At 34.3% G+C, this 19,386-nt stretch overlaps 1 protein-coding gene across 8 annotated transcripts in view; it reads left to right on the plus strand.

Moving 5' to 3' along the window:
- Positions 1-19,386, plus strand: part of LOC128205741 (zinc finger protein 236-like) — a 74,462-nt gene that overhangs the window by 22,704 nt on the left and 32,372 nt on the right. For 6 of the 8 annotated variants that reach the window (XM_052907653.1, XM_052907661.1, XM_052907657.1 and 3 more), the window contains exon 2: positions 12,720-12,749. The gene's annotated coding sequence lies outside the window, so the exon portion shown is untranslated. Of the gene's footprint in view, positions 1-591; positions 713-1,468; positions 1,523-12,719; positions 12,750-19,386 lie in introns of those variants that run through there. The other 2 variants (XM_052907655.1, XM_052907654.1) reach the window with 2 other exon arrangements.

Consider the following 19,386-nt stretch of genomic DNA (forward strand, 5'->3'; position numbering starts at 1 on the left):
TATAGCCAGCTTGGTTCAAATTTTAATAGTTTCGCATCTTTTTTTTTATAATTATTGAACATTTGTAATTGATTGAATTTTGCCTTTTTAGGTTGTTTTTTTTGGCGTTCTTTGATTTTAGGGAAATATAACTCAGTGATCGTGAGTGAAGTAAAATTTGTTTTTATAATGATGTAATACAATTTTTCTATTTCACCAAAAAGCATAGAAGAAAATTAATACTGTTCATTTTTATATAAAATCAAATTGTTTTCACTCTTTTAACAATCTGATCATCCTTTGAGACAATAAAAGAGGTTTTATGAGGGATATTTTAATACAGCAATCATTTATCTCAGAAATTCCATTGGAATTACTTCATTGTAAGCCATTTGCAGAAACTAATAAGTGGATGAAATATCCATTCTGAATCTGCCTTAGAGTCAGTGCACTAGAAATATCTCAGTGAGAGCAGCAAGTTCAGGGACTGGCAGTGTTGCACAATAGCTACACCATGTACTAGAAGTTTATTGTTGTTTTTTCTCGACATCATGCACAGTGCTCCTTGATAAGTTTGTTTAGGAGATATGTGGCATCTGGGATTGCCAGTTGCATTTTGATGTGGCACCAAATGTTACCAACTCAATTTGCTGTTGGTTGTTTTCTGTGAGTTGTTCTGAAGTATTGATAAATTGAAGCAGAAATTGTGGAGGATTTGATAAATTGATGCCAGGTATGTTTTGAACCATCTGGGGATTTTTTAGCACTATAGATATTTTGTTTTGAAAATATGAAAAATGTACTGTGTGCAAGGATATTGTCACTTGAAGCTATATGCTTGTGGCATGTGATTTTTTATAATTATCTATCTTTAAACTACGGTGACTGCTCATATTTAGCAGTATATTAATTTTAGCTTCATTTTCAAATTGATTAATGAATTTACACATGTTGCACATTTTTGGATGTTTTGAGCGGACATAATATTATGTTCAGCAGTATATTAATTTTTGCTTCATTTTCAAATTGGTTAATGAATTTACACATGTTGCACATTTTTGGATGTTTTGAGTAGACATAATATTATGTTCAGCAGTATATTAATTTTAACTTCATTTTCAAATTGGTTAATGAATTTACAATGTTGCACATGTTGGGATGTTTTGAGCAGACATATTACACAATTACACGCCTGTTCAATTGTTGATATTATTGTTTTAAAGCGTGTGTTTATTTGTAACATATGTTGACTGGGGTTGTCCTCCATAACCTATAGTTTATAACGAGAGTCATATAAAGTACATAAACGCTATAATCACTCAAGGTTAAAGGAATTTCAAATGATCATGAGTTGAGTGTACATTTCGTTGTGCGTTAAATGTATGTAAACGATGAATGCCTCACTGATTTTTCAAGTCATTGCCTTTCAAGTTTGTATATCATCTGCATGACACTTACAACCAGTTTACATTTCACATTTCACAAACGTTTTGGATGTTGTGTGGTATGAACACAGTAATTATGACACGGATTTGATTTCTATGTGAGTTCGCTACATGCTGATTTCTTACTTATTTTTAATAGAAGGTTTAACATTTGGTATGGCCTAGTTTAAACATGTATTTTTCGGTTAATGTTTATCATTAAAAGCTTGGTGCAGTACATAGTGTGGGCTATCTGGCATACTTCCAAACGATAAAAGCTGTTTTTACATTGAGCTAGTTTATGTGTAGCATAATTGCTAATGTGTGCTTCATAGCAGAAAAAATGTACCGTAAGTGCTCTAATGAGCAGGCAAATTAAATGAAACAGTACATGTTCATGTTTATAGTTTCTCATTCCGACTTGAGCCGCATTAAATTCCGTGGATTATTTATTGCTCATAGGAATTCCATGATAAATATAAAGATACTGCAGTATGTGCTTTTGATGTTAATATTTATCGGAGGGTAATACTTGGTTGAGCATGAAAACAATTATATTATATCATTGTATATCAAAATGGTAAAGGTTGTTACACAATTACAAATGAGTGATTCAAGCAAGAAAAATGATTACGAAAACAACCACATGCACTTTATAAGACTGATGAGTAAAATTGAGCCTGAATTGGTTTGCACCTATTTTATTTGTGGTAGCATTGTGGTCTCTGACTTTAATAGTGCATGGGATTCTGCAGGCTGTCATTGCACAGGGAGTGCCAGGGAGAAACCCCGGGTAACCACGGGTATGCGTGGGTGGTGGTTGCACTAAATTAAAGCCCAGTACCTACATTTTGGAAGTTTTAAAATGTCATAAATACAATTCTTTTAATTTAGAAAACCTGATTAGCAATACCAAGTTTAATGATAGAAAATATATTTTATAAAATGATAATAACAATGAAGGAAGGAGAAATTGAAAAGGTCCCTGATGGCAGCTGGAGTCGAACCAAAGACCTTAGAACAGCCTGTTACTAAACTTCAGTGACAACATATTATGGAAATAAGGGGTTCTATGTAATACTCAAGAATTAAGGGGTTTATGTAATACTATAGAAATCTGGGGTTACGGAATAATGTACAAAACTTTTCATAATTGATTGATAATGGCATTGATGCAACATTACAACAACATATTGCAACCATTACTTTTATAGTTGTAGGTGAATTGAAAATACTTTAGAAGCTGTTATATTTTTTGTTGACAAGTTTTATTCAATCAGGTAGGAGGGTTTGATCACACTGTTCTTTATTTCCTTCGTTATATGAAGCTAAGCAAATATACTGGCAAAACTAGGGAATGGGTGAAGGTGCTCATCAATATATTGTTGCTCATGCAATGTTTATTACTCGACAATTGCATATAGAAAAAGAAACAGAAGTGAATGTGAAGGTGACATTTATATGTGAATCATTGGGTGTTGTTGATTTAAAGTGTGAAATATGTCTTTCTTATTTATAGTGCTTATTCACAGTTGTATGTTTGTGTTTAAAAATAAATAAATGTATATTAGTGTTCCAAAGTTATTCACTAATGGAATTTAGGTATGCATTACAATATTTTGTTAAAAGTGCACTGTGACTCCATGTTTAGTGATGTTTTCTAAAAGTGCTCTCCCTCTCCCCTCTCTCTCTCTCAGAAGTATTGTGTACATGTATATCTGTACTTCATTGTAGAAGGCACTAGGTGTTGGGCCAAAGGGGGGCTGTTACTCATATCTTTGAAAATGAGAGATTGGTATTAAAATGTATAAGGTGTTCCATCAAGAGTTAATGTTCCTAACATTTGAGCTTGTATTGTTTTCAACTAATTCCCTCAAATCTATCACTGTGGAATAATTAAAAGACAATTAAACACCAAAGATCAAATTTTAAATTTGTTTACAAACATTAAAAAAAACACTATTTGTCAGGGGCAGAACTCTGTCTTCAAATAGTCCCACTTGGCATAACCTGTTATTTTTTAAAAACATTTTTTTAGTGTGGAAAGGCTCCAGAACTCTGTAGCCATGGTTGGCAATATATTTACCTAATTTAGTTCAATCATCTTGGAAATAATTTTGTCTTTTATTCTCTGGAGTATTAATCCTCTGACAGCATATTTATGTTATGATAGCAGAGGAAGTAAATGTAATTAGCTGTTATACTCTAACAAAACATTTATCAAGCATTGTGTTATGTGAGGGGAAAAGTATTTGAGTGTTTTTTTATTGCATAAAACCACATCTGTCAAAATGCAGTTTTATATGCTTATACAAAAACTGCATCGGGTATTAAATGGGGTGTAACTCTGCACAGATTCCAGCTAAAGAATAATGTGGGGGCCATAGTGTGCTTGTTGTTATTTTTAACCTCCTATATTAGAATGATGTTATGTAGGATTTTGGTGTAATCATTCTTTAACTACCATTCAGATATATCTAACATGTATGTTAATTATTGAACGTTGTCTTTGGCAACATAGTGCTGATCACTTTTTATAACCTCCTTTGGCATGCTAAACTTATGGATATGATAATAACCTCCCTTGGCATGCGAAAAGTTTGGCTATGATTATAACCTCCCTTGGCATGCTAAAAGTTCGGCTATGATTATAACCTCCCTTGGTTAGCTAAAATGATGGCTATGATTATTACCTCCCTTGGTTAGCTAAAATGATGGCTATGATTATTACCTCCCTTGGTTAGCTAAAATGATGGCTATGATTATAACCTATCTTGGTATGCTAAAAGTTTGGCTATGATTATAATCTCCCTTGGTTAGCTAAAATGATGGCTATGATAATAACCTATCTTGGCATGCTAAAAGTTTGGCTATGATTATAATCTCCCTTGGTTAGCTAAAATGATGGCTATGATTATTACCTCCCTTGGCACACTCTTTATGTTCAAGATTGTTTTTTATATATATATAAAGTAAACACAAATATTTATATCTTGGCCATAACTGCTTCAAATCCAAGCGTTTTGATCAATGATAGGTTGTCTAATTGCTATTCGTTTCCTCACCTATATGATGACTTTTGCACAGAAAATTCAATTCTAACTGGCATTGTATTTGTAATAATAAGAGATGCTAGATTTTATTCATGAGCTTGTTAACCAAATAATCGATCTTCGGAACAAATGCCCTGAACCCATTAAAATTGTGATCATGTTTTGAATGGCATATTTTATGAATATTTCTGCGTAAAAATTGACATTAAAACTGATCGCAGGTGGCACACGTCTTTTGCTTAAAACGATGTGCTTTTCTTTTATTTCCTACATTTTCATCGTAAAGAAAGTCTGCCGAAATTACCCTCACTCTGCCTTGTATTGTTGTATTCGTATCAGGCAAAAGACAGGGATCGATTTAAGCTATGCAAGAGTGATGTATAATTTTACTCCAGGCAGATACAATTGCAGTTAATTTAAATCTCATTTTCAAATTGGGGTCAAATGTGATTGTACGACTTCTACATAAATTAGCATAATGCACACACGCTAACTTCAGGAGGCCGTGAGGGTGACGTTGAGTTTGTATGTCACCGCTGATCCGTGCCGATGCACCTTAATTTCAATGCGACCTTTTGTGGCAGAGGGTACAATTAAAGTCAAGTTTTTGATGCGCTGCATCAGTCTAACTACAGGTGTCTTGAGGGTTGTTGGTCTATGCATATTTTAACTTTGTAACAATAAATGACATTTTTTGCAATATTATACTTAGGGCAATATGGAGTCAAGAGTCTATGAAATTTTATGTGCTTTTTTAAAATCTATTGTTCATTCCATTCATGTATTTTAACCTGCTCTTTTATGCTATGATTACATGTGTTTTGTTGATTTATTTCAACCTTCAGTGAGTTCACAAAAAAGGGAAATTTCATATTCATCTGATTAGCATGTTAGTGTATTTTAGAATAAAAACATGTTGCTAGAGAAAATACGTGTTCAGCAGGAATAACATGTTCTATTATGGAGGATTTTCGTGATGTATACATTTTTTATGCATAATTTGTTTCCTTTTGTGGAAATTTGTCGCATTATGTACAAACAAATTTTAGTTTTCATGTTGAAAATAATTTAATTTAAACTTTCCATATTTGGGGTAAATTTCTCCAATTATCTTTAAAAAAAAATACTTCTTGGGTTATGAAAGAAATTATATATTTTTGCATGCTAAGTTTCTTTATTTTTCGCTAATTTATACGGTACTATTAATTTACTATAACCCGAGAAAAGAAAAAAAAAAATCATAAAGATGAACTTGAACTTCAATACAAATTGCTAATTACGAAACAAATGTGGATATTTATAGAAAAACAGGAAACACTTCCATCATTGTCAAATCAGAATGCTCTTTTGAATAATTTATTGGTTACAAAGTCAAGAAAATGTGTTCAGATTGAATCCAAGTATTTCATGAAATGCTACATTAAATTTTAAATATTTTTGTCCCATAAATTTGCCATCAACACTCCAGACAGATTCCTTGATCTACTTCAGTTGCGCATATTGTCTTTTGTGAACTCATACAGTGTTTTAATGGCTCTGTTTAATTATTCATTCTTTTTTATGTCACGTGTTTATACGGCAACAGCAAATTGTTGTGGGTTAATTAAATTGCACATTTATCATGTAACTGCTCAGCATGTATTGAATTAAGGCAATGCAATCCTATCAGGTCATGGCTGCTTGCAGAAAAACAACAAGATCTTGATTACGAAATATCTTGGAGTGCGTTTTCACTCTCTGCACTTTGCTGTTTTTCTCGTACTGCTGGCTGCGAGCCAGAACTTGACGTCACCAAAGCTTCTCTGCAGTGCACAAGATGCAAATCACATAAAACTATTCCAACTCGTTGGCAGAAGCCCTATAACTGTATTGATCCTCTACACTTTCTAGGTCTCCGTTCTGACGCCAATTTTCTAAACGTGAACACAGGAATAACTCTTTGCATGTAAAGCTGCATGATTGGGGCCAAAAAACCTATCATACCGTTACAGTGGGAGAGGTTATTGTAGAAGTTCATTAGTTGTTTTGTGGAGTATATCTCTTTTATGCACAAAGCTCTGCTTTAGATCATTTTTCATCAATATCAATAGAGGCTTGCATTTTCAGCTGTCAATATCAGATAAAAGCTTGTCCTGGTGGTGATTCTGGAGTTTTGCTGTGTGTTTATTATTCTCTGGAATCTGGTTAGCTTAAGAGGTGAGGTCTTCAAATCTGGCTTTCTGCTTTTGAATTGGCTAAGTTTTCAGTATATTACAGATAACATGGCTTTTCTTGACAATATGCCATATTTCCTCTGGTGGGAGAGGTCCCCAACCGATTTTAGTTGTTTTTGGATGATAATAATTATGCACGAAGTCATGTTTCTGAAGCTTAATTTTGCGGGCCCATTTTTCCATACCCCTGTAAAGTGCAGTCTTGATGGGGGATAATAGGAGTTACTCTTATGGGCTGTCTTTACATGTGCCTGTTCTTCTATATAGGGACCTTAACTCTTGTGGCCCTAACTGTTCCCGGGCCTCAGTGGTTCAAGAAATTGCTTCAAAAATGGTTGTTAATGTACAATATGTTTTAAAAGGACGTTTTCATTCAGTAACGATGAGCAGTATAAAGTACTTCACAACATAATTTAAAAAATGTCATGTCCTTGTCTTACTTATTTTGTTTTGTCTTTAGTATGGTTTCATCCATTAGCGAGTGTTCTTTTAAATACAATTATTTAATTTATAAAAATGACAATATTTGGTATTTGGTAACGTTAGATTAATTGCAATGTTAACTGTTTCCTGTATTTAAGTTAATAAGATCCATATGTTACATTGTACTGCTGCGGGATTACCATAAAGCATGCTTACATGAGCAGCTCCATTATAAGTCCATTTTATTCAAGATCGGAGGCCTGACATTATCAGGTATGTAACCTCGTGTTAATTTCGCGATGCTCATTTATGCATAAAATTATGTTCCGCCACAGAATGAATTGCACATTTTCCACCCGAGTAATCAATTTCAGATGTGGAAAATGGTTTTGAATTATTAATTTTTATTGCCTCGAACGTGTGACAAATATCAGGTATTTTACTTTGTTGACTACATTTTTTTCATTCAGCAGCCCAAGGAAAAAAAAATGCCATAATAAGTCGGATGCCTGAAATAATCTAAATTCTAAACAGAAGAATAAAAATAGTGTCAGGAGTTGATTTTGGGGGGAGGGGTAAAATATAAGAATTTATTAACAAATTCCAGACTATAAAAAAATCATTTATAAATATTAAATGATTTCACCAGGCAAAAGCAAACCATACTTATTGAAAAGGAATCTTTACAAATCAACAAATGCATCTGGTTTCATATCAGAGAGTAGTAATATTAACAGCATTTTCATGCTGCTAGATAGTTGACCTCATGAATAATTACTGTGAGGTCACTCACCTAACCATGACCTTGATTTTCCATCAGTGCAGTGTAGATGCCTGCAGATTGTACCAGTCTAGCTGTACAGTGGGCAGCATTTAACCAGTCAACCTATATTTATCAGCTAGCCACTGGCCAGTGGGAGGACTATTGGACATTACCATAGTTTCTCTGTAAAATTGCTCTGGACTTTATATTTACTCAGAAAATCTGAAGCATTACATGAAAAGTTTAATCAAAGCGCTGAAAGCGTTGTAAGACTTTCAGCCTGCTGCATTATAAGAGTGTAGTAATGTAGTTGTGAAAAAAATTAACATAGCATCTGCACATAGAATATGCATGTTTATGAATTCCTTCGCAAATACTATTTAGAAGTTAATGATTGCTTGCTGCTCGCCATTATGCGATCATCGCCTGAAGATATGTCCATAATGGCCCGAGGACCGTAGCTTATGATGTGTTTTTCCCATGCGCCAATTATGGAAAAGAAATGCCTTGCACGCGCCGGCCGATATCACATCATGCCGCATAAAGCTGCATACTGACCTCAAAAACATACTATTTTTGTTACTATATATAGTAACATACGTATTAATAGATTTTAATGCTGATACTCAATTAAATCAAAACTATTGAGTATTAGTCACTTGATTAACTCATTTAAAAAGTATGGAGTTATAAATATGCAATTGCAATTGCATATGAAACCTTATTTGGAACATTGGTTTCAGACACATGCACTGCCATGGACAAACCTTATTTGGAACATTGGTTTCAGACACATGCACTGCCATGGACAAACCTTATTTGGAACATTGGTTTCAGACACATGCACTGCCATGGACAAACCTTATTTGGAACATTGGTTTCAGACACATGCACTGCCATGGACAAACCTTATTTGGAACATTGGTTTCAGACACATGCACTGCCATGGACAAACCTTATTTGGAACATTGGTTTCAGACACATGCACTGCCATGGACAAAGCATTTAAGCTGTTATTTGTAAAATCTACTCTATGCTTCAAACATGACTGATTCATATTGAATTTACTATAAGGGTATGCCCATTAAACCAACGCGTCCAACAAAATGCATTGGACATGCTTATAAAGTTTATGTTTAAGGTCTCTTTCTACCATGTCAGGATCATCCAAGGTTACTTTTTATGTCAGAGGAAAAAAGTAATAAAATACACTTTAAATGCACCATTTCTGACTTGAATTGTCAACAATTTCTTCGTTGAGTTCCCCCAAACCCTCCTGCCAACATTTGAAACCATATAGATTTTGGTTATGAAGGAGGTGCGCATTTCAAAAGGTTGGGCCGTAAGTAAGGCACACATCAATTTCTGGATCCATCCCTGAATCCCATCCCTGGTAGCTTGATCACTGGCCATGGCCAAAATGAAACAAGAGATATATGCAAAGTCATGTATTAATTTTGATTTAGTATGCGTTCATTTTGAAACTGTTTGCGTATTCTGCTTTTTATATTGCATTTTCTTACTCATCGATATTAAAATAATTGCATTTCTTATGATTTTTATTGCATAACTATACAAAAACATAGCTTATTCTCACTATATTAAACACACAACATATTATGAATACTAATGCTAGTGGTAACTTTGAGCAAGCTAATCATGCAGAACCCAGCTCTCCGTAGATATTAGAGCAGATTGGTAATTTAAATTAGATCACTGACCACCACAGTTCTAACAGTGCTGGTGTTGATACCCTTGCACACGCATTAATTGGTCAAATGTTAAAAGAAACATCAATTTGCCGATGGCAGATTCCGATATACGGTCATAAAAGTCTTCGGGCCCTTAGCTTCCTGCAGCCTAAAAACCTAATGCATCTAAAAACATAAAACGAAAATATCTGCAACATTATATAAGGCAACGAACAGGGAAAATATTCAAATTGAACAACTGTTTATACTAAAATACAACAATGATTATCCGTGAGCTGTGAGTTTTCTAGAATTTCTTTTAATGAACACCTTATTGAATTTATTATACCCCCAACAAACGAAGTTTGAAGGGGGTATATTGGAGTCACCCTGTGGTCGGTCCGTCGGTTTGTCAGTCGGTCCTTTGCAATTTATCTTGTCCGGAGCATAACTTAAAAACTAATGGATGGAATTGGATTAAACTTCATACAAGCATATAGAGCATAATGAGAGGAAGTGCAGTGTACAGGGACCGCAATTCTATTTCAGCTAATTACAGAGTTACTGCCCTTTGTTACTTTTTCTTGTCCGGAGCATAACTTGAAAACTATTGGATGGAATTTAATAAAACTTCATACAGTGATAGATCATAATGAGAGAAGTGCAGTGTACAGGAACCACAATTCTATTGCAGCCAATTACAGAGTTATTGCCCTTTGTGACTTTTTTCTTGTCCGGAGCATAACTTGAAAACTACCAGATAGAATGTAATAAAACTTTATACAATGGTACAGCACAATGAGAAAGAGTTCAGTGTACATGAATCATTACACTATTTTATCAAATTACAGAGTTATTGCCTTTTTCTGTGTGTTTTTTTGTCAAACTTTTGTCCGTACAGTAACTTGAAAACTACTAGATGGAATTTCAGAAAACTTCATACAATGATAAATCATAATGAGAGGCGGCGTTTGGGGGTATTAATCACCTTCAGTGATAGCTCTAGTTAGCTTAGTATTTTTAGCTCATGTCAGATCTGATCAACTGACAAATCTACACACAGCTTATTAATATCTGGTGGTGACAATCTTTTCGCATCTGATTTGTTAAGGAAGCAAATCCCTATCATGGCTGTAAAAAAGTCCATACCCATGTCTTTAAATGAGTGCAGAAGTATTAAAGAAGATTCATCTAATTAAATTGCGTTTATTGACCGCAAAAAGCTGTTTCCATTTCTGGATAAACCTGCTGACTACTGCGTATTCTTTCTGCTGGTGGTGAGAGGACTTAATTTGCATGCAGAATCGATCATGAATCAATGGAATCAGGTTAATTGCTGTAGCAGCAGTGTTTATAAATGAGGGCTTGGTGCATAATGGGTAATGACACATGGTGCATTATGGGTAATGACCTTCTTGCGAATGCTACTGTTGAGATCTGATACTCATTATGTTTTTAGCTATTTTTAGTGTTTTCCAGAAAAAAAGTGGAGATGTTGTCATAGATTGATGTTTGCCAACAGCCTGTTGTGCAAAAACATGATTGTTGGCAAAAATAGACAATTGCTACCAATTTAAGCATTAAACACGTTCCCAATTGCAATGCACATACCGTAGTTGTCCCTATAAACCGGCATGGATCTTTTTGGAGTATTTTTTTCTGATTTCTATGACAAAAAAAAAAAAAGCTGAAACTAATTGAAAAATTAAAAAATGATGATTACAAAATGTTTTGTTTTGAAAAAGGTGTTTAATCAGTAATTGTATAATCTGTTCATAACATATTTTATAAGTTGTGTACGTTTTTTATGTTGCAAGCCTTAAGGCTTAGTTTGCAAATATAATTAGCATACTAACATTTCCTGGAAAAAAGTAATAGAAACTGACATGATTATTTCTTCTTCAGGGTCTGAGAGCTATTTAAAGAAATTTTATCATTTAAAGTACGAAGATAAGACCTTGGTGTGTTTATATTGGAATATTTAAGGGCATCAAATGCCTTATATGTACTGACATGATTCGTATATGCTAAGCAAATTTAACTGACTGGCATTATTTTTTTTATCCATTTCCATGGCAACCAAATTTGCTTTTTTAAACTGTTGGTCTGTAGATCTTACGCTATTGATTTCATTTGAATAGCTGAGAATAATGTTGAATCAGATTATTTATTACATTTCAGAGACTAACTTAATAAAATACAAACCTGAAAATTATTAAATTACAATTGTTATTTATGGTATGCAAATAAAATGATCCTTAATTCATATTGAAATAAATTGAGTTCCTTTGGTGCTAATCCAAGATGCAGCAAAAAATATTTTTATTTATTTTTAGATATTATTTTCTGTTGTCTAAATCACTCGGTTTCTGCAGAGTTTTTTTATGAAAACTTCAGTAAATGACATCTGTGACAGAAGCTAGAAAGAGAACTGTCAGTGGTAATATTAATTGATAAAAGTCTGAAAATTGAAGATTTTTATGCTTTCTTGTGAGAGGTTTACTTTTGCTTATATACTTGCGATTTTAAGTTGTAGGGAATTAAAAAATCCATGTATTACATGACAGTGTTACATATGGTCATGTCATGTCATATAATAAACCTTAAGAACAAATAAAATTTGTGAATTTAAAGCATTCAATAAATGTCAACTTTTTTCTTTTGATCAATCAAAAGGTTACTCGACGATTACAAAAGGAAAACTTTAAACTACTAAATAATCTAGAGAAAGCTTTTGTCTAGATTCAAAGAATTATAAAATTAGATCTTAACTATCATTGCAATTAATATTATCGTATCATTATTCTTAGAACTTAAGCTATATTTTAAGCCAATGAAATGGCTCATCAGTCATTTTTAAGTACTATTTACACTAAAAATGGTTAAGAATTTCAGCATTTAGCGGGCTAGTCAAGCACTTCCTACTAAGAATCTAGTTTCTGTTCGGAAATGTGCATTTCATGTCCGTTAAAATTTCAACGATTTTAAAACGCATTGACTAATCATATTGTACACTGTTTTGTTTACAATGGTTTGTTACCTAAAGTCCTTGAAGTCAAAATGTTATATTTGGTTACATTTCTTAGAATTCCGGTTATTGACACTCTTGAAGTTCTTCTTAGAATTTTAGTAATCTAACATTAATATTAATTATTTCCTTTGTCTATTTTCAGAGAGTGCATGCTGTACACAGAAACTTTACAGTAAGTAACCATAATTTGAAACCTTAGTAATTTCGATATTCTTTTAAAATAACCAGTTATTGTCCATGGCCAAGGGAGTAACAGTTACCCAGGAAAAAGTTTTTTTAATTAGTAAAACATAAACTATTACTTATATTCGAAATTGAAACTCCGCTAAAAAAATAAAAAATCATTCAGTATTTCAAGGCCAAGAAAATACATTGAATTAAAGTGACACTCTTTTTCAAAATCGATACATACATGAATAACAAACATAAATTTTGACTGATAAACCTGGAACTACTTAACTAACTAATGCATTTATGGAAAATATTAATTACTGAAAACAAGATTGTAACCATGTATGTAATACCAGAAAGTGCAAAATAATTAAATGATTTTTTTTGGTGAATGCTAAAAGATTTATTGTGGTCTACCATAGGCTAATAAGGTAGAAATACTTCATAAGACGCATTGTTTTCGACATTTATTCATCTTTTTTCGAATGTTAAAACAATATTATTAATTGTAGTACTAAATAGAGGACGTGCAACTGTGCCTATGGATCAATAGCAAGCAAGTTTTTTTAATTTTCCGAATCGGGCCAGAGCCTTTTTGATTGGGAGAAATGTGCCATTTTACTTACATTTGGAATTCCAATGTTGTGTAAGAAATGAACAAGAATGCTACAGGAAATGTCAGATTCTTCACCATATGGCAGCCTCATTTAAATATGATTGTCTTTCTGTAATATGATAGAGAAATCTGTTTTGTACTAACATAATGTGATTATGCATCATATTGTATAGATTTAAAACTAATATGCCTATGTATAAAAGGAATTGTCCCTGAATTGATCGTCCCTGAAATTATAAAAGGAACCTAAGCATACTAATCGTTCACAGTAAGCAACATCCTTAAGGCCCCTAAAATAGATTTGTTTCTGGTTAGCCGACCAACCCTATCTATTTGCAACTGACTCATATATTTTTTTAAATAAAAAATAATAGGGGTATCAGAATTTTTTTCTCTGCAAATATGGCTTTTTTGCTACTTTCACAACTAGATTTATTTCAGCACCAAACAGTGCATTAGTTCCATATATGACAATGAAAAATGCTCTTAAATCGACTGTGATTTAACTGGGCATGTAACCAGAAACAAACCTATTTCTTTTCTAGGCCTAATTCAGGGATAACTCTAAACCATTTATGATGTTTAACACACCAGTTACATAGTCTAGGGCCTTAACCTTGTTTGTACCTGATTTAGGGCCAATTATGCATGAAAAACATCTGAATATGTGGAAACAAAGATCCTTTTTATGACTTGAACAAGCAATGAACACTGTTATTATTGCAGCCCTTAACGAAATGATGACATTATGGATGTGTTTAACATTGAAGGGAAGAATCATCACTGTTTTCTTGTTACCTTGTGTAAATTTAAAGCAGCCTCATTTGTAATTATGAAAATAAGGATCATAAGTTCATAATTGTTTATTACATTTGTACAGTACCTCGATTTGAACAAAAGTTGAAAAATATGTTATCAATATGTGAACAGTGAGCAAGGGGCAAGTCCCTTTAAAGGACACTTCATAAGAACAAGATCCGTCCATTGACCATATGTTTAAAAGTACAAGACCAAAACAGGAATTTTCCAAATATATACAAAACAATACCAATTGTCTATATAAAATGCCCATTTGTTCTTCAGCAATAATTTCACAAATCAACTGGCCATGTGCCGAAACATGTCAAGCTTTCGTCTGTTTTATATCAGTCTCTAATGTTATAGGATTTCCAAGGACTGTTGCAAAAACTTGGATAATCTTACGAAACATCGAATTTTCTTGTTTGTCTTAAAGAAAGTCAGTCTTTCAAATCAAACAGAGATGTTGTTGAGTCTTGACGTAAAAATCAATTTTGTGACATCTAAATGTGTTTTACGACTTTCTTGCATGCAAATTTAACTTGATTGGAACCAGAAATGTTCTTTTATTTTATGAACAATTTAAGATCCATCATATTTCTGAATAAGTAGATAAAATGGGGATTATTAAGTCTTTTGAGTTAAATACGATGGAAATTTTGAGTACTCATAGAGAGATTTAGGTTGAACACCAAATTATTTTATTATTATTTTACCAGATTTATTTTGAAAATTAAATGACTTTTGAAACATTTCACTCAAGAACTATTGCCAATCATCATCTAGAACTTGAACAAAATGACTGTGTAGGGGTGGAATATCTGAGTTATGGCTCTTGAATTTATTACATTGAACCAAGCACACGCCCACTTGAATGTTGTCCTAGTGGCCTTTTTTTGGTCTTTTTTTGTTAACAAATATGAATAAAATACACAAGAATGCACATTTTAAAAATAAAATTGGCATTTTTTTTTAAGGAGGGTCCTCGCTATCCCCCACCAGTACATGGTACCACATTTTTGGTTTTGGGGGAGGGTATATTTGTCTTAAATTGTGCCCCAAAAGTGCTCCCAAATTCCCAAACCTCAAATCTTTAAACTACCCCTGAAGCGCCAAACACGGGTTCAAACCAATAACTTCTTGAAATAGAGACAGCTTTTTGACACTTAACGTTTATGATATTACATGGTCATGTTTTTGACTGTTTTCAAATGAGCGTGTATGAACTAAATTACTATAACAGTGAGTATCATCATTTACTACAGTACTGACTGTTATGTAATTATTGTAACAGTAACGAATGATCAATTCACTCCATGTTAAGTAGGGCATAGCAGCCATCCAAGAAAATAAGGTTATTGCGTTTTGCATTTATTTTAAATCGGTCATTCATGGGCGATGATCATTTTGATATAATATTGTTACACAACTGGGTCAAGTGTTCAGGGGCTGTGTTCAATAAACTATTTAGATTGAACTTAGGTTTAATTATTATTAGAATCCAAGAATATTGATTGGCCTGTATATTTAGCTGACAAATAGGCTGAACAGAATCACTGAAGCATGTCAAAGAATAAGAATAAGAATTATATTGAATACTGACCCAGCCATTTGTTCAGTAAAGGCTAACGTTTCCTTCGTAGCAAATTGTTTTGTTCTGTTTTCCTGTTGCAATGCAGCACATTTATTGCAAGCAGGGAACCAAACAGTAAATGTTCACTGAATGCCTCTGCCACTTGGAATGCAGGATATATTCACATTTAATTGTTTAGAAGAGCTGGCTTAGATGGATGACAAATTCAGCTTGAGGATGATGAACTCAGGATCTAGTGCACAACTTGATAAAATATTTGAGAAGTTTCTTGGAATTAAATAGGAGAACTAAAATTTTGCGTGATTTTGCATTTTAAAGATAATGACAAAAATAAAATTTTCATGTGGAGTTTTAAGTTTCTGGTATTAAAGGTCGCACAAGAGCTTTACAAGTGGCATAAACCATGAAATGTAAGACACTAATGGAGAGTCCTGAACATAGTAATGATGGTAGTATTAACTTTATTTAATCTGTGTTCGGTCTAAATGGTTGCATGAAACGCAAGAGTATAATGATCAAACACTTCAATGAGTTTATCGCCCACTAAATGCCCTTCATAAATTCTGCAGAACTTAATGCCTGAGTTAATGTTTTCTATGAGGGATGAATAATTTATTTATCTATATGCATCATATTTCCATTGATATATTTTTCTTTAGCCATCCTTATTTGCACCAGATTCAGCTTACTGGTTGAAATGAGGGCTTGAAAGTAGCAAAAGCAAGCCCAGCAATGATAAAATGTTTTCTGGGCTTGCTCACTTTCAATCAGGCACTTGCAAGTGTAAGACTTTGAATTGTACACCAAAAAGTCCTAATTATTTTGAAAGGGGTGTGTTTTAATTTCAATACAGATTAAAAAAGGAATAATATAGGCCCAAAATGACCGTTTCTGGCTTAATCTTGTTAATGTTTTCTTGGGGGAGTACCTCCCAAACCCCACTACCATCAATTTGTACCCAAACTGAGGGAGGGGCGCAAAAGTTAACATCACCCCGAAGTTACGCCCCCTCAAAAGTCGAATCCTGGAGCTGCCCCTGTTGATTGTCAAGCGTATTGCATAATTTATACCTGGCTTTGGATGGGTTTTAGTATACTGAAGATCTTTATAATTGCAACTACGTTAGTTTGTGTTGGTAAGTGACCATTTTTAAGGTTAGGTAGGGATTATTCGGTTTCTGGTGTGTCCAATTAAGCCTCAGTCACACATTTATGATTTTCTACTGCAGTCATTGATAGGACCATTCCCGATAAGATAAGTCTGATCAAGATGGCTGGAAATCGAAATAATTGTAAAAACATTTGTTAAATCGGGACATCCAATCAGACATTGTTTAGGAAATGTCCAGATCCAGCCGCTTCCAGCTGAATGGTCACCATTATTCCCTCCTGCTCCGATTCTGATCCGATTTTTGTATCTTTTTATGGCAAAAAAACATCCCGATTTTCCCATATCGGATTCAACATAGATAAGACAGTGAACGGTTGCTGTCGTAAAACATCCACACGATTGGGACGCAATTTGGACTAAATCTGCAAAAAATGGCAATGAAACATTTCTCCAGATCATTATTGTTCCCCAGGACATCGTCCAGACAACACAGGACATAGTATCCATTTTGATCCGGTACAGCAGCATCTGTCACGACATAGTCACCATTGTAATCTGACTAGACAAAATTGTTTTCCTGAATGTTGCGGTAAGCATCAAACTGTTGATCAGGAGTGCTTGGCCGACCGCGCCCGACCATTCCCAATCTGTTGAGGTCTGTTCCGAACTTATTAGCTAGCCTTCTCCAGACAATAATCGGACATTCCAAATCATTGAGGATAGTTAAGACCTTTTGATGGAAAGTCCGCCATTATATTTAATACATTCTTGAGCCATAACTCTCAAGCCCATTGCTGGATGTATGTGTTACCCTGGTTTTCTGGGTAAGGGGATTGTGGTATGCAGTAAGACCAGAAAACAAACAAATTCCTTTACCTTTTGAGTCGTGAGAGAAGAAATGATATGTGGCAGCAGTTTTTGTTTGTCTAATAAAAAATGCTTTTGGACCATACATTTTGGCACTGTTTTCCAAATTGTTGGCGTTCTTCAAGGATGTCAGATTAGCCCTCAAAATCTTGGATTACTTCTTTTTAAGGCCAAATTTATTTCAAATATTGTTTTAATTATTGTTTTGGGTAGAGGTTAAGAATGTGTCATGGATAGAGGGGACGGAAAATCAAAGAATTTGTCCTGAGCCCTTCCCTTACATCTCAGTTTTCTGCTCATACACCTGACACGCATTAAGTGCATTGGGAATTCAATAAACAACGGTAGCTCCATTAATGAATTGATTAAAATTCTGTTCACTTGAATTGCTATGCCTGTTAAAGCTATTGAAGCGTTGATATCTTCCCTAGGTCGATAATATTGTGCAGATTTGTTATCAACTGAACTCATTTACATAAAGTAACCTTTTTACACTCATTTGGTGCACCTAGGTTTTTCAAAGGAAAAAAATGTTGAGATATTGTCGTAGCTCTGGTGTCGTAGCCATCAATGTTGTCAGCATTGGCATCATCGTTGTGCTAAAACTATGACTATTATAACTATAAAGCTCTGTCAAGATATTGAAATGTAATTTGGTACACATGTTGCAAGAGACAGTATGCACATCTATGGCAAAGCCCATAAACTTGACTAAAACAGTTGTGGAGTTATGCCCCCTTTTTAATGAAAAATAATAGAGACAATCATTAGTGTTTCTCTCTCATTATAGCATGCCGATTTGCTTAAATGGTTGTAAAGTAATTTCCTGTATGGAAACAGCTTGTTAACCATTGGAGTGTAAGGACAGAATATGTTCAATTTAGATTTACATGACTTCAGTTGTGAAGTCAGCTGCTAGCTGATAACGAAGATATCACTTTCAAGGCTGTTTTTTGATGAGTCCTTTTTTAGAGGACATAAAAAAACAGGGTGGGGGTTGATCCTACAACCTCTTGGTCATGAGAGGCAGTCTCCTATTCAACTAGACCATTCTCACCTTCTTTGGTTTGATAGTGACAACAATTTGTTATGGAGTGGAAAATTAGCAACAGTTAAGCTATCAAATAAAAAAAATTGAAACATTATTAAAATAAAATTTAACAGGTACAGATGTAAGAACAACAATGATAAAAAAAGGAATTTTCTTCCCCACCTTTGAGACACTATAATGACTCAGTCACGTAGCCCGGCCGATGAGGTTCCGATGAGCCAGCGATGCGATTTTCACCGAACACCGGCCGGACACCGGCCGGACACCCGTGGCGTTTGTTGCTTAAAACCGCATCGGTGGCAGCTCGGTGAAATTTTAACTTCGGAGCTAAATTTCACCGGGCTCTCACCGAGCTCCCTCATCGCAGCCCCATCGTAACCACATCGGAAAACACGTCGGCCGGTGCACGGCCGAAAATCGGCCGGTGTCCCGTGTATCTGAGACAACCAGAGGACGAGGTTTTTTTAACGGACACCGGCCGAGCTCCGACCGAGTTCCGGCCGATGTGGGACAGAGCCTTGGAAAGTATAGTACCGGTGGCTGACCGATGTAAGGAACACCGGCCCTGGAACACCGGTAATTGAAGATCCGCTCGTCCCATG

The sequence above is a fragment of the Mya arenaria genome, chromosome 10, assembly GCF_026914265.1.
Source record: "Mya arenaria isolate MELC-2E11 chromosome 10, ASM2691426v1".
In the NCBI taxonomy this organism is placed as follows: Eukaryota; Metazoa; Mollusca; class Bivalvia; order Myida; family Myidae; genus Mya; species Mya arenaria.